The sequence below is a fragment of the Macaca mulatta genome, chromosome 3 (genome assembly GCF_049350105.2).
Source record: "Macaca mulatta isolate MMU2019108-1 chromosome 3, T2T-MMU8v2.0, whole genome shotgun sequence".
In the NCBI taxonomy this organism is placed as follows: Eukaryota; Metazoa; Chordata; class Mammalia; order Primates; family Cercopithecidae; genus Macaca; species Macaca mulatta.
This window is the reverse complement of record NC_133408.1, coordinates 33,479,362-33,494,090: the sequence shown is the minus strand read 5'-3', so window position 1 is coordinate 33,494,090 and position 14,729 is coordinate 33,479,362.

Sequence of the window (14,729 nt, the reverse complement as noted above, 5' to 3'; positions counted from 1 at the left end):
TCACTGTGATTGGCATTTTAGAAATATGTATTAAGGAATGTCTTTAGCAGTTAAGGAAAACATATGTCTAAGAAAATTATTTTGAAATATTGTTACATGAACTAAAACGTTAGAACTGAAAAAAAATTCTTGTAACTCCTTCCAGCATAGGCAGGAGTATCTAGATATCAACTTTAACAACTCAACCAACTTGAACCAACCAGATGGCTAGGAGATTCACCTATTTAGCATGATGTCTTTTGTTGATAAAAATATATATAAAACTTCCGTTAAACTTTTAAACTACTACAATCCTATGAAATTTTAACTTACCAGTTTTCTCAATGCTACATAATTAAAAATCATTTAAATCTTCTGATTTTAATTCCTCAGTCTTGAAATCTATTTATTTTTAGTTACGTATAAATCCAATCTACTGCTGCTACTAGAAGAAGCTTGGAATTTGAGAATATACAAAATCAGACGTTTTATATATTCTCATATTCACTAATTTATTTTTAAATGAGTTTCTGCAATGCATCAAGCAGTGGCAAAACAAGAGAAACATTAAAATTGGTCAAAAAGATATGTGTGCCAAACAATCCCTTGAAATTTGATGAGGTGACTAATCCTGAGTTATTGTTTCAAATGTGTACCTGTTTATACAAGGGTATCACCTTTGAAATCTCAGCATTAAACGAAATTTTTATAAGCAATTTGTTGTAGCATGATTATTATAAAATTCTGATATAACATTTCTTGTTACCTGTTTAGAGTTTAAAGAGAGAAAAAGAGTTCAGAATTATTACATTTTTATTAGCATTATCCAGGTGAAAAAACTTCTAACACTATGTTCACATCTTTTTCTGAACATACCCACTTGGGTATCTCATTAGCACTGCAAATTCAACATTTTCCATTGCTAATTTTTCTCCCTAAATATTTACTTATTTACTCAGTTTTAGCCAATGTTTCAGTATTGACCATTTGTTCAAGTCTAGTGACCTTGCTTCAATGACCTTCAGAGAGCTGTTTCAGTCCTTCCTGGACCACTTACATGCTTCCAACAAAATGAAGCACTCTTGATGTTAGTCACTCAAATAAATGGAAATGGGCCCATTTACTGGGAATGTTAACAGAATAAAAAGATAGACGTGACACCAGTTGCTTCAGTCCATCTCCATGTACTTGCTTAAGGGCTGGGCATATTTCTCATGGTGGATATGGTTCAGGGCACATGTTTAAATGGCTGTTCTTGTAGGATGGTTTGGCTGTTGGATTCCTCATCTTCCCTCTCCTTAGGAAGGTAAGGTTACAGTAGTACTGTTGGCTCCTGGAATATAGATTCATAAAGAACTAATGGAGTATCATCTCCACTGCTCTTGTGTGTGGTCAAAGTTCAGATCCTTTACAGTTTCCACATTCTATTTCTATTTCTATTCATCCTAGTAAAGCCAGTAACTTCAGACATAAGTCCGTCTCTCATTAATTTAATCCTCATTAAGAAAAGTCAACTAATAGCCCAGGCTTGATTTTGGGGAAAATGAGATTTAATATATAAATCTCTGCCTTATTTTACTTTACAGAACTCAAAAAGCTTTGTTTGTTTGTTTGTTTAACAAAGGATACTATTTGCTTCCACACCTCAAGCCCAGGTAAGTTCAGTGAGTACGGTTTTTCCAATTTGCCCTGACATTTGTTGAGGTAGTTGGTGAAGATTCTATTTTGCCTGGTCAAAATGAGTTCTAAAAAGTCACAAAATGCCCCAGCTGTGGGCTAAGTTTATTTATTCACAATCAATCATTCCCAACCTACAAAAATTACCTCATGTACATGCAGAACCTACCATAGCAAGCAAAGGCAAGCAATCTCTTATCTGGTTCCTGGTAAAATTTTCTTTTGAGCTTCTAATACCATCTTCATACCAAAGGTTATATGCAGATTGCCAAAAACACATACATACTTACATTGTAATTAGATAATATAACCAGTATATAAAGATGCAAATTAATGTACTGTCTGTGTTAAAAATTCGGAAAGATTGATCCCAAACCTTTATAACAAGTTTTACTGCAAGGAATCTGAATCTAACAATAGTTGGCTCAACTACTTTACCTTGTTTGGGAAACATAATCAAAACATTCTCTAAGTGAATAGTGTTGATCAGTCCAACACACTATTTGAATCCTAATACTGTTTTTGCTTCTCTTTTCATATGAGAAGAGTAACATCCTGGATAGGAAAATAACCCTCACCCCAGCCACATACCCCAAGCTGACTACGTCTTCATTGACTTTATTCCAACCTCTGAGGTTAATCACAAGGAAAACAATGCAGACTCATTCTGCAATCAGAACTTGTCAATCAGAATCCTGAGTTATTCTAGTTAACTTCCCAAGTACATTTCTAGGAGGTCATTAGCTCCTCATTGTGACCTTGTTCAGTTTCTCTTTATTTCCTGCTTACAATATCCATTAAGCAAATCAATCAACAATGAATGAATGTAATTCTGAACACTAATTTTAGCGCTGAGGCTACATTACTGAAAACATATGGTCCCAACATTCGAGAAGCTACTGGTCTACTGGTATTGATGGAAAGATAGATGACATCAGGTTAATGCTATAACATAATATAGGTAAACATAGAGCACAATGAGAGTGCAAGACAAGCTTCATTACTTAAGAAAATAAGTCCAGGGCAGAAAAGAGGGAATCACCTGACTGTAAAGAATACAGGAAGTAATCTAGGAGTTCGACAGCTTTCTGTACACACTCTCGGCCTTTCTCATATCTTCAGTTCTGCACTTCATCTTTCCTTAGAAAGGTGGCATCAAGTTTTAAGCCTGTACAAGTAAAATGACTTGCCACTTGCTAGTTACCACTCTGTCACCTTGAGAATATAGGGGCTCGGGATATGGCAGTACGAGAAAAAAAAAAAAAAAAAAAGATAAAAATCCCTGCTCTCATGGAACTTATGTTCTATCAGGAAGATAGAATAATCAAGATAAATAAAATATAAAGTTATATTTTAATAACATACCTGCTGAGGAAATAATGCAGGGAAAGGTTTAAGGATTAAAGAGCCAAAGCAGGAGAGAGAGTAAGCTGTATGGATAGCTGAGGGAAGAGCATTCCAAGCAGAATAAACAGCAGACGAAGGTCCATGGAGGAAGCATTCCTGGGAGAAAGTGAAGGAAGCCAATGTGGTGCAGGAAGTTGACTAAGGGACCTTAGAAGTTATTATATGGACTTTGACATATATTCTTTGTGAGGGTGCTTTGTGAATGGGAGTGGAGAGTTAGAGTGTGACAAGGATAGAAATATTGAGACCACTGAAGTTAGCCAGCCAAGAAAAGATAATTGCTTGGATCAAAAGGTAGAATAAATGGCGTCAACAATGATTCCAAGGTTTTTGGTCAGAGCAACTGGAAGAATGAAGTTACTTATTGATATGGAGGAAACAGTGTAGGAGCAGATTTTGGAGAAAAATCAGGAGCAGAGTTTTGGACATGTTCATTCTAATTTGCATATTAGGCATCTAATAGGAGATAGGAGTTTGTATACACAAGTCTGGAATTCAGGGGAGAGGCCTAGGTTGAAGATATAGGCATTAGAATTATTTTCATATTCATGGTAGTTAAAACCTAGAGACTGGATGAAATTGCCTAAGACATGAGTGAAGAGAGAAAGGAAATGAGTCCAAGGATTGCCCTGGGTCTTACCAGTCAGTATTTGTACCTCAAGGAGATGAGGAACAGCCAGCAAGGTATAATGACAAACAGAATGCGATGTCTGTGAAACCAAATGAAAAAATGTTTTAAGGAGGAAGAAACGGTGAGTTGTGTCATATTCTATTGACAAGTCAGGTGGGGTAAGGACGCAAAATTGATCATTGGCCAGGTGCAGTGTCTCATGCCTATAATCCCAGAACTTTGGGAAGCTGAGGTGGGTGGGTCACTTCAGCTCAGGAGTTCAAGGCCAGCCTGGCCAGCATGGTGAAACTCTATCTCTACAAAAAAATATAGAAATTATCTGGGCGTGCTGGGTCTTGCCTGTATTCTCAGCTACTTGGGAGGCTGAGGTAGGAGAATCACTTCAACCCAGGAGATGGATGTTGCAGTGAGCCGAGATTGTGTCACTGCACTCCAGCCTGGGCAACAGAGTGAAAATCAGTCTCAAAAAAAAAAAAAAAAAAAGAGAATTGACCATTAAATTTAGCCATGATCCTTGATCTAAGACATTTTGAATGTCTTGATTCTGACAACAGCATGATTGGAGTTATTTAAGTGAGAATAGAAGTAAATAAGGGGAAGACTGCGAAAAGGAGGTAACTTACTCAAATGTCTTGTTGTGAAGTGGTGCAGAGAAGTAGTACCATAACTCAAACAGGATAAATGATCAAGAAAGATTTTTGGTAGGTTTGTTTAATCAAAGAGCTAAAGAAGTTCTAATATCTTGTGGTTTATTTTTTCATTCCCTGTGATTTTATAGTTTTTAAAAAATTCTTTATATTTGTTGTAATTGGATTTTTGGAGGAAGAGGAGTTGAAACTGTCTGGTTTTCATATGTCATGTTTAAAAAGAAGTTCTGTGTACTTATTCACTTGTTTTTAAAATCCTTTTTATTAAGGTCTTAAGAAAATTAACTGTTTGTTCTTTGTGTATGTTTCACAAAATTTTCCAGTTTGCTTTTTGTTTTCTTTCAAGAACAGAAGAGTTTAATTTTCATACAATGAATATGTAGTGAAACATCAGTGTTTTTTATGGTTTCTGGGTTTTTATAATTATGCTCGGAAAACTCTTCTATAATCAAAAATTAAGGCAAAATATCAATTATGTTTTCTTTTATAATTTTATTACTTTTAATATTAAATATAAATATTGGATCATGGACTATTGCATTAGAATATAAAGAAGTAAAATCTTTAGATTTCAAAAAGTACAACTTCAGCAATTTTGAATTTGTTTTTCTTTTGTTTGTTTTCCCGGATGCCTGCTTGAAGGCTTATTACACCAAAATAAGTAATTATATTCTGATATTAGGTAATCCTGCAGAGGATGCAGTCTTGGCGAAAGAAGTGAATATTCCAACTGACTTAATTTATTCCCACCTCAGCCATTGGAACGGGAGTTTGAAGCAGAAAGTAAGTTGAAGTAAAGAAGGTTTTACCTTAGCTGAGTTCATAGAATGAGATGCCAGCCTTCTACATAGTATACATACCGCACTCAGTAAGGGGGTTCCAGTAAAGCAGATTCCGTTTCCACCTGAGGTAACAAAGTAAGTTTTATGCAGGTGGTCACATTAAACTTGAATGTAGACAAATTAGTGGTATTTTGAAACATCCGGAGTGAGGAGATTATTTAAATGACCAGTTTAGAGGCAGAAAAATAAAAGGCATAACACAAACATGGAAAATAATATTGGGGGAATTCAAGGAATTTAAGTAAGATATGGTTAAAGACATTTTGAAATGTGAAAGCCAACTAAATAAAATTTAAGTAAGAAAAATCTGGCCAGGCACGGTGGCTCATGCCTATAATCCCAGCACTTTGGGAGGCCGAGACGGGTGGATCACGAGGTCAGGAGATCGAGACCATCCTGGCTAACACGGTGAAACCCTGTCTCTACTAAAAAATACAAAAAACTAGCCAGTGTGGTGGCAGCACCCGTAGTCCCAGCTACTCGGGAGGCTGAGGCAGGAGAATGGCGTGAACCCAGGAGGCAGAGCTTGCAGTGAGCCGAGATCGCACCACTGCACTTCAGCCTGGGCGACAGAGCAAGACTCTGTCTAAAAAAAAAAAAAAAAAAAAGAAAAATCTGAAGAAATATGACATACTTTAAAGTAATATAAGAAATTTGGCTGCTATCATTACTTTTTTTAACAGATGAGTGAGTCTCTAAGGAAAATAAACTGTCAGCTTTTTGCAAGGAGCAAGACTTTCTGAAAATAACCCAGGTATCTGCTCTTGACAAAGAAATAGCTGAAATGAGGATTTTCTCCCACTTCTACTAGCCAGGAAAGTAAAATCCAAGCCCGATTTCCAATGGAACAAGAGGCTTCCACAGTTCTACCCACAAGAAGTGGGGACTGAAACTTCCCATGTGCCCAGGGTCTTCACGTTCAAGGCAGTAGTGGCCTCTGCAATAGCACACAAACCCACAAGCACACAGCTTCAGCAAGCTTCTCTGAGGGAATAAATGGAGAATGGGAAACTGTGCCTTATCTTGTCTTGCTCTAAACTTCTCCAGTGAAGTCTATTCTTTAACCCATCTGTAGGATGGTAAGAAGTTTATGCTGGGTCCTGTTGTAAGACAAGTGGTGATTCCAAAGGGACCCATCTTACAGGACATCTGATTATAAGAAACAAGTGTTTGAAACCATGGACACAAAAAATTAATGGATCTCTTTTTCAAACTGTGGATCTGTGGAGCTATAATTTGTTTTTCTTAATGAAGATGCAAATCAGAACAGCCATTTGCTGCAATTTCCAGCTTTCAAATAAATGCATACAAGTAAAACCTGATTAAAATAAATATCACATTCAGAAAATAACAATATAAGAAGCTCCAAAAGATCGGCCTGTGAATTTTACATGAAAATGGAAGAGGGGAAGTTACAGGCCATTACTTTGATGAAAATCTCAGACCTCTTTTTCCAGCAAACTGGGTCCACCTCCACCTTCTACCCAGAGAATATCCAGCCACCTACACACTAGCTTCTTCCCCCTCACCAAGTCCATCCAAGTAGAACTTAGCCAGTCATTCTGATCCACTGTACCCTAGGAGTAATTGAGAACCACATGAAAAAAATGTATGCAGGATACCATAGTGTACTTTTCTGAAGAACATTAAAGATGAATTCACTGAACTGTGTCAAAGAACTAAATTTTCAGGCAATAGTATGAAAATAATATTAATCAAGTTTTCTTTGCTTACTGCTGAGTAATTGAGTAACATTTATTACTAGATTTTGGGAGTAGGAAAGTGAATGAATGAGGGACTAAGCTGTAAGAGGTTAATAATCACAGTAACTACTATTTATTCAGGCTATTGCATTCCAAATATTAGCCTTGAGAATAACACCGTAGAGATGAGGAAATTGCAGTTCAATTGCCCAAAACACACATCTTTTTTCATCAAAGAAAAACTAGAATACAAATCTTGTGGAACTTGTTCCAGCGCCCTTAATATTTATTACCACATTGGCGGTACTAAAGATTTACCTGCAGGGTCTACAATAACTGGAAAGTGGTTTCAAATGAAAATTTGCTTAGCAGAAATGATGATTAGCCCTTGCTAGAACTGATTTCATTGTCACTAGTCTCCTAGATATAATCCTGGGCCTACTAGACTAAGGATGAAGCTCTATGTAAATATTCTGCCTTAGCTTAGTGTAAATATCAGATCTATTAAACTTACTTCAGGAAAATGAAATGGAGGCTTTCCTACAATATTCTGTGCAAGAGAACCATTTTATGATAAAACTGCATTTTTATTCTTTGACCACCTAAATTATCCTACTATTTAGAAAATGTGTTTTCTTGATATAATATGCACTATTTAGAAAATATAGACACAGGAAATTTTTTTACAAAACAAATGAAGTGATTGTGTGCCTAGGAAAAGAAGTACCATACCAAAGCAAAACAATGCAAATACATTTTGAATGCAAAAATAACCTACATTTTACAAAGATGAATGACAATGAAATGTCACCGTCTTAACTATTTTTAAATACGTCACCTTTTTGTTTTTGCTTGATTCCATTTTTATTGAATCAAACTTTAAGCAAACTTGCTTAAAGAAATCTGAAATTGAGGAGTGACTGTATTAAGAGCCTAGCAGTTGCCTGACAAGACACCTGACAAGTTGGAATTGCTGAATTCAGCATGGTTCAGGGACTAGTCTTTCATTTTGAAGTTCAGAAATCTGATTATATCTGCACATCTATTATGGATTGCTTCACATTAAATAATCTCATTTACAAACCAATCCCTCTCTCACCATGATCGACATTATAACAACCATTTTGATTAAAGGACACAACTTCTTTAGGTCACATATTTCTAAAGTAGCTAAGCATACATGACCCACATCAGACTAGTCTTCCTTGCAATCTTCCTCTTCTAGCCAAAAGTGATACGTCAGTGTTGGTGCTCAATCCAAAGTGGGCCAATCATGGTTGATTCTGCTGGAAAACACAAAAGAGAAAGAGAATGAGTGGCTGTATTCAGAAAATGTAAATCTAAGAGCTGTCTGTAGCCATATTTTCATCTTGTGGATAAATGAAACATGAAGTCCTTTACAGAATATATTAACATTGATATTCAGAGAAAGCAGGAAAAAAGAAAATAATAAAGGCATCTGAGACTTCCTTAGACCTCGTAGTTTTACAATTCGTTCCCTCTTTTTGCTTAGGTATTTGATTTGGATCCTAAGTAATACACTCTTTAATACAAATATTTTTTGTAAAGTAAAAATCATAAATCTAGCTGGTAGAGATCTCTCTGTTAAAATCTCAATTCCGTCACTTCTAATCTTTTACTTAGAGGAAGTTGCTTAATAGTGCTTTTCTGGGTTTTCTCTTCAGAATGATTATGGTAATTTACATTTCTACCAGCTGTTTATGAGATATTTTCCAACAGTTTTACCCTCACTGGATATTTAACGTCTTTAATATTTGCTAATCACCAATCTAATAAGTGTGCTACTTTGTTGATATTTACATTTTCATATGCCTTATTATAAAATAATGGAAATTTTCTGAGGAAAATAAGGTTGATTTTTTTCTTGTTTATTAATCATTTCCTGATTCATGTGAATTAAATTCTTGGTCCATTCTTCCTATTAGGGGCTCATGTTTTTCTTAATTACTTTTACGAGGTCCTTATATAGAAAGAGCAACAATTATTGGCATCTATAATTTTTGCAGATACAGTTTTCCTGTTTGTCATTTGCTTTCTGTTTTGTTCAGATATCTTTGAGCTGGAGAATTTACAGTGTGTACTCAAGTCTAAGTCTGTTTTCTGTTTTCTCTATTTTGGTGTATGCCTTGTTTGATTTTTCTCAGGAAGGCTTTTTATTATTAAATTATGTGACTATTTCTAGCTTTTCCTCTGGCATGTTATTTCATCTTTCACATGTAAATGTTTAATCTACCTAGAATTAATGTTTTTGTGTGGTGTAAGTTAAGGGCCTATCCTCATTTATTCTCCAATTGGTTAAAGAGATCTTTCAGTTGTATAGTAAATCCGTACTTGTTTGTGTTTCGGTGTTTTTTATTCTAATCCATTCAACCCTCTGGCTTTACAACAATACTGCATTGTTTTAATTACTCTAGCTTCCAAATAATGTACTGTTTCCATAGGCTTTTTCATTTCCATAAAACATTTAAACTAATAAAATTTTGTTGCAGTTAAAATGTGTTTTTCTCCTTGTTTTATTTCATTGATGTAAAATACTTTAAATTCAATAACTTCTTACCAATAATTTTATAAAGAACCTGACAAAATAATCACTTTGAAGAGTTAACTTTGCATTGAATTCCTGTCCCCTCTTTTCTAATGTGAGGTGAAAGATCTACAGTGCTGGCAATTCATTTAAAAATATATATGAAAAGATTGCCCTTTGTGACAATATAATTCACACTTTTACCAATTTTACTAGTTTTCAGTAGACTTCAGGGTGAAGAGGATAAAACAACATCCATACTTTTGAACATTTATGTAAATATATCATCAGAAATAAATAATAAAGGAAAATGAACAATCCAAATCACTCTTCTTTTTTCTTTTCTCACTTTTTTCCTCTCTCTCTCATCTTTGTTCAACCGATAGCTCTTGTAACATGGAAATTTGTTTCATTATGCATATTCTTTACCAATTATAAAAATGGACCAATCCTATTTCAAGTGGTATTGATACATAATACTGAAAAAAGGGCTATACATCCCATAGTCTTTGAACATCTTTACGTTAAAAAAGTATTTTACTACGTAGAGAGCTTTATTCTGTGACTCTGTGGCATCTAGAAACCAGGAAGAGCCTGCTCTAGAATTCATACAACATGGCCTCTGGCTAAAGAATGGAAATACCAAGTCTTATTGGAGAGAGTCAAGGTGGTATAATTATTACAGGTAGACATGCATATACCCACTGTGTCTTAAGTGAATGTGTACTTGAAATGGAGGAGGAACTGTAGCATGTGGCAGAGTTATCTGTTCTCTCTAGGCTGCTAGATTTATGAACACCAGAAACAGCAATCCGGCTTCAACTGAGAAATCTGCTGAGGAAGTTTTTCCTAGCTGAAACAAACATGAAGGCCGGAAAGTTTTGTAGGTGTGCTATAGACTGAGTGTTTGTGTCCCCACAAAATTAATATGTTGAAGCCTTATACTCAGTGTCATGGTATTTAGAGGTGAGGCCTTTGGAAAGTCATTAAGTCATGAGAATGGAGCTTCCATGAATGAGATTACTGTCCTTAAAAGAAAAGACACAAGAGAGCTTATTTCTTCTCTCTTTCTGATCTCCACCATGTGAAAATATAAGGTTATCATCTGCAAACCAGGAAGTAGGCCCTCACCAGATACCAGATCTATCAGCACCTTGATCTTGGATTCCCCAGCCTTCAGAACTGTAAGAAGTAAATGTTTACTGTTAAAGCCAGCCAGAATTGTGGCATATTTGTTATAGCAGCCTGAATTGACTAAGATAAGGCCTAAGCAAATCTATAACAAAGGGTAGAGGCTGCAGGCTAAAAATGCCTTTGTACTTATGGAAGAAACATTCCTTGACAAAGCTCACCTTTAGTGCAGCAATGAAATTTCAGAAAATGAAAATTAAGAGCGTTTTCTGGATTGCAAAGACAGACATCCACCTTTGCAAATGTCTAGTCTTTGTAAGATAGTAGCAATGTTTCAAATGACACTTACAGAAAAGTAAGAGAATATGTTTAGGTGAATTTTCCCCAAAAATGTGGTAAATATGTTCATCAGAATAATTTTTCTACTAGGAAACATCCTTAAATGACTTTAAATTTTTCAATTTATGTATCTATACAATGAGCACTGATTACCTGGTATTAAACAGCCCTAACATTCTGTCAGAGCTGAAACCAGGTTACTTTCCATCTACTCTTTCTCACTTATTTACAGCCAAGTTTCTTGCAATAGACTTGGTAATGCTAAATACTGGGTTCTGTAATAACAACCCTCACAACTAGGAATTGGCTTTTGACTGAATTGGCGGGTCAGTGCTGTGAGATTCATGAGCATCCTATTCGCTCTGAACATTTGAAAAAAATGTAGCCAAAATATGGAATCAACCTTAGCGTCCATGAATGGCTGAATGAACAAAGAAAATGTGGTATATATGTACTCACACACACATGCACAATGGAATGTTATTCAACCATAACATAGAAAGAAATGCTATTTAAAACAACATGGATGAGCCTGGAAGACACTATATTAAATGAAATAAACCAGGCACAGAAAGAAAAATACTGCATGATCTCACTTCTGTGTGGAATCTAAAAGTTAAACTCATAGAAGTGAAGAGTAGGATGGGGGTTACCAGGGGTCACAGTGATGGGGGTGTAGAGGAGAAATGAAAAAAGATTGGTCAAATTGTACATACACAGTTTCAGTTAAGATCTTCACTCAAGATCTATTGTACAACATGATGACTACAGTTAATACTAACGTACTGAATACTTGAAAATTGCTTACAGAGTAGATTTTAAGTGTTTTCAGCACAAAATATAGGTACATGTGGTGATGGATATGTTACGTGGCTTGATTTAATCATTCCACAATGTGTACATATATCAAAACATCATGTTGCACCCCATAAATAGATATGCTTTTAAAAAGAACAGAAACAAATTTAGACTTAGGGATGAATTAACTCGTCTCTAAGAAATCACATACATTTTCAGCGATTTTGTACTGTGTGAATATAGCTAGGCTAGTGCTACGTTTTCCAGAATTATCTTCTCTGTAATTTCAGGCCAGGACCACCCATATGAGAAATGGTAATTGGAACACGGCCCCAAAGCAGCCACCATTGGGTTTTATAGTTGTGTGTACGGCATCAGGCAGTGTTGCAGCGCAAAGAACTTTGTTACTGGTCTGCTGGCTCACATTGTTGGTGTGGGGCAGCAGGCAAGCCCACAGCTCCTCCACATCCCCTGGATCTCCCGGTTTAGCTTTTCTGAGTCCTGAAGCAGGCATGTGTACAGTTCTGTAGTAAACACAGCAGCTACGCCTACAAATCACTTACATCATTATGGTTGGATATTTTGAGAAGTGGGTATGGTTTCCAGTTTGTCCTAGGTCACTCCAATCACACGTGTGTGTGTGTGTTTGTGTGTGTGTGTGTGTGTTTCCACTTCTGGCCCTACTGATCTACAGAAACTTCAGGCGGACCACCAAATGCAGCGGTAACATTCTTCTATGATTTGTCTACCCTATATTAAATCCTGATTCCTCATCACTCACGGTAAGTCTTCTTCCCTGGTTGCAACCTATAAAATTGGGTGCCTGAAATAAAGGTGTTACCACAATAAAAACCCAAAACACATTGGCTCTGGGAGAAGATAGCAAGAAGAAGATGAAAAGGACTTGAGAAGACCGTTAAAGCTGGAAGGGGCTTCATGAGACAATGAGGATGCTAAAAACATTGAGGATATGGTTATTGGAAAGTTTGGTCACAAAGCTCCCTGTTGTAATATGGAAATTAAATAGGATATCTAGCAAATTTTTTTATTTAGTTGGAGAGCTTTGCAGACAGAATGAGAAAAATGCCACCAGGCTTTTTCTAGCTTCCTGTAATTAAGTACAACATTGGTTGGGGGAGAGAGGCTAGGAAAGAAAGAGAGAAACTGTTCCATTTTAATTTGTATTTTAGGAATTTAGAAGAAATATAAAGGGCCCAGAAATTGCTGGGTTGAAAAGAAAACGTTTTTTCATCCCCAGTTATTGCAAGCAAAAGATTCTCCAAAAGAAAAGAAACAACTTCAGCAAATATAAAATCCAGCACACTAAAAGAAACTGAGGATAAAAATCACAAGTATGTGGTTGCTATAAATCCCTTTGTTGAGACCTCAAAAACTGTAAGGATTAAACAGGAGAGTTCCCTGATCCCCCTCACTGGACATGTGACAGGGGTATGGCTCAGCTGTTCAGTTGAGCTCTTGGATTGCAAAACATGGCCATTCTATGTGGATGAGGACCCAGAGGTCAGAACCAATAGCACAGAAGGCAGGAGCAAGAAACAAGGGGAATCATTTGCAGGAAGCAGACCTCTTCCCAACCCTGAATGTCAGAATTACTAATGACCAATAACAGCCAGTGCATCTGCATTCCCTTCACTTTTGAACTGGAGCTTCTACTGCACTTACCTTTCTTCATCTCACCATTGTGTGGAGGTAGAAAGAGTCTTTTTAGTTCACAGCTTATGAGATACAGAGGAACCAGGGTCAACTGGCCAGAACACCTCATCCATACCTGGATCTGAATTAGATGATAGCCCCTTGAAACCTGGCCTAAGCATGGTGCTATAATGCAATGAGAACTTCACAAGGCTCATGGGAAAGGTTGGAATGTATTTTGTGTATGGTCATAGGGAAGGCAATGGCCCATTAAAGATGACCATAAATTCTTTGACATTCATCTCATGTACTTATGGGGTATACATGCCTTCCCCTGGAACCTAAATGGGCCCTTTGACTGCTTTAGCAAATAAAACACAGCCAAAATAATGTTACGTCAGTCCCTGGGCCCAGGACTTAAGAGATGAACATTTTTATTTTGTATCTTGGAATACTTGCCTTTGTAGTTTTGAGTCTTCACATAAGAAGTACAATTATCTTGCTAGAAGGACCATGTGGAGAAGTTCTAAGACTACATGGACAGGGAAAAGAGCCCAGGTAAGCCCAGCCTTCCAACAATTCTTGCTATGGCTAGGCCTGTGAGCGAACCCGTTTTGGACCTCTGAATCAGCCCACCAGCTCCATATTACCACAGGATGCCCATCAACATCACAGGGAGCAAATCATGAGATATAATAATTTTTTGTTTGTATAAATAAATAAGGCTTGGGGTAATTTACTGCAGTGAAATAGATAACTGAAATTATATCTCAATGTGAGACATCCCGGGCTTCAGCTGCTGATATGGAAAAAAAGCCATCCTTATCATTCTATTATGGCAAAGGCAAAGCACTTCCCCTTTCCTTGGCCTTCCTGGCAGTGAGTTGGCCTCAAGATGTAGGTACTCTTTGTTCCCCGTACTGTAAATCTTACCAGCACTATTCTTACTGGGTTAGTAAGCTTTTTAAACTTTGGAATCCAATAATTGGAAGTCATTTGTATCTCGTACCCACGTATATCCCCCTCCCAAGCTTTATCAGCAATAATTGTGTTTTGGCCTCCGTCTACACTCTTTTTCTGTATTTCTCTTACCTTCAGAACTCAGGTAGATATGGGAGTAGAGAAAGGAGTATTTTCTTCATCACCTTCTAAGCTTCATCAGCATATAGTATTTCTGCCAAGCCCAACATTCAGAATTTTAATGCAATCAGATTAGTTTTATTTGCTTTTAAAAATCAGTAATATGAAAGGAAAGAACTGATTCGTCGTGTTCCATTAACCAACTCTAATAACTTTCTATAGGCTCTCTAAACAATGTAAATGCTTTTCTGTAAATTGACCTGCCTTTAATCTCTTTGATACGTATCTGTTCACTGG